The sequence below is a fragment of the Myodes glareolus genome, chromosome 26 (assembly GCF_982192425.1).
Source record: "Myodes glareolus chromosome 26, mMyoGla1.1, whole genome shotgun sequence".
Classification (NCBI taxonomy): Eukaryota; Metazoa; Chordata; class Mammalia; order Rodentia; family Cricetidae; genus Myodes; species Myodes glareolus.
Window position 1 is genome coordinate 812963 of NC_142051.1, and position 1703 is coordinate 814665.

The window sequence follows — 1703 nt, forward strand, 5'->3', positions numbered from 1 at the left end:
ATGAACTTTCGTCCATTAATGTTGGTGTATCTATTGGTACTATTCTTGTTCAGGTCATGTTTTGGAAACCTTGATGGTGAGACTTCATGGGTGTAGCTTCTGACTTTTCTAGGAGACACATTTTACAGCAAATTTCTTTTTCCTCTAATTTATAAATCTTTCCATTTCTTCTGCAATGATTCCTGAGTCATAGGTGCAAGAGTTGTGTTGTCAAAATATCAGTAAACATTCAGGGGGTTCTCATCTTTAAGGCTGAGTTTTCTTCTAAAAAGTATAACATACCCACAATTCCAAATATAAAGGGACAAAAACAATATCCTTTGAGAAGTCCACAGATTCATATAAGAACTGCAGTTATTCATAGATGATAGGGCTTCAGTCAAATTGGCCCATTTCCCCTGTGTGAAATATTTCTCATTTTATTTCAGAACTTTCATTTACAGGTCAAAAATCAGTCTGAGAAACTTTCATGTGGAATCTTCTTCTGGAAATGTAGAGAAGGGGAGAGCTGTCAAATCATGACTCACATAATCAAACTCTCTTTTCTTTGGTGTGCCTCTTCAGTACTGAAATACAGTATTCTATGAGAACCTGCTATCATTCTCCTTTAAGATTGTCTAATACAGCTGTACATGCTCTTCACATGTATTTCTTACACATGTGAATTACAATTTGGTCAGTCTCTACCATGGTGACCATCTTTGGTTTCAATTTTTACAATTTAACATATCATGCATCCACCTCTGTCTCCAAGAATCAGCACATCTTTGCCAGTGTAATCTTATTTACCATTGCCATGTTGGCTCAGGTATATGCAACATTACTCTCTGCCAAATTAACATCACCACTGAGGATGAGAGTATTCCCAAACTGCTTTGAGTATAGAATTTTAATGTCCTTATAAGGTGAGAACATTATACACCACTTCATCATACACCACTAAATTTATGTTGTACTCAACCAGGTACCCATCAGCAAAAGCCCAGTATCTGTCAATGGCCCCTCCTCAAACTATGGGTGGTAATCACTTCACCTGCCCAGTACTGTCCTGACTCATTTATTTCATTTTTTTCTTTTATTTTGTTCAAAAGGCTGTCAGGTTCTTATTTGCTTTTTGCTTCATCGTCATAACTCTTAAAGTTCACCAATACCAATCCATGGGGATAAATCCTCAAATTAGCAAAGTTGCCATTTTTGTTTGTGTAAGTTGTTAAGTAGACATTACCCTGCCAGGTGTGCACTGAATCTGCCATCTACTGCTCCTGAAAAATGGGCTGAAGGCCTTTCAGAATGGCTTCATTGTCAACTTTTTTAAAGTCAAGGGTGTTGTGTCTTGCTGCTGACATAGAGTACTGAGACACTGTTTCATGCCTGGGGAGGGAACCACTGAAAACTGAGGGACCCAGTGGTATGTCAGGCTGCAGGCCAGTGGGGAGTTCATTCCTCTGGGGAGGGCCAGGACCAGGAAGTAGGCCTTATTTTCTCTTTTCTTATTGATGATAGGGTTAGACTTTCAAATTTGTCATGGACTTCAGTAACTTCATAACCCAATTCTGGAGGTAAAATCTTCTTTACTTGGTATATTGATTTAAATTTTAATATTTTCACCAAATATTTTAATTGACATATTCAGAATAATAGGTACACTATTTGGGCACCCAAAGCACTGTCAAGTTGACAATCAAAATTAAATCCTATAGTTG

The 1703-nt window shown here is 37.6% G+C and overlaps 1 pseudogene; it reads right to left on the reverse strand.

Moving 5' to 3' along the window:
* Positions 1-246: 246 nt before the first annotated feature.
* LOC148117716 (spermine synthase-like) lies at positions 247-1346 on the reverse strand (annotated as a pseudogene).
* Between the last annotated feature and the right edge of the window lie 357 nt (positions 1347-1703).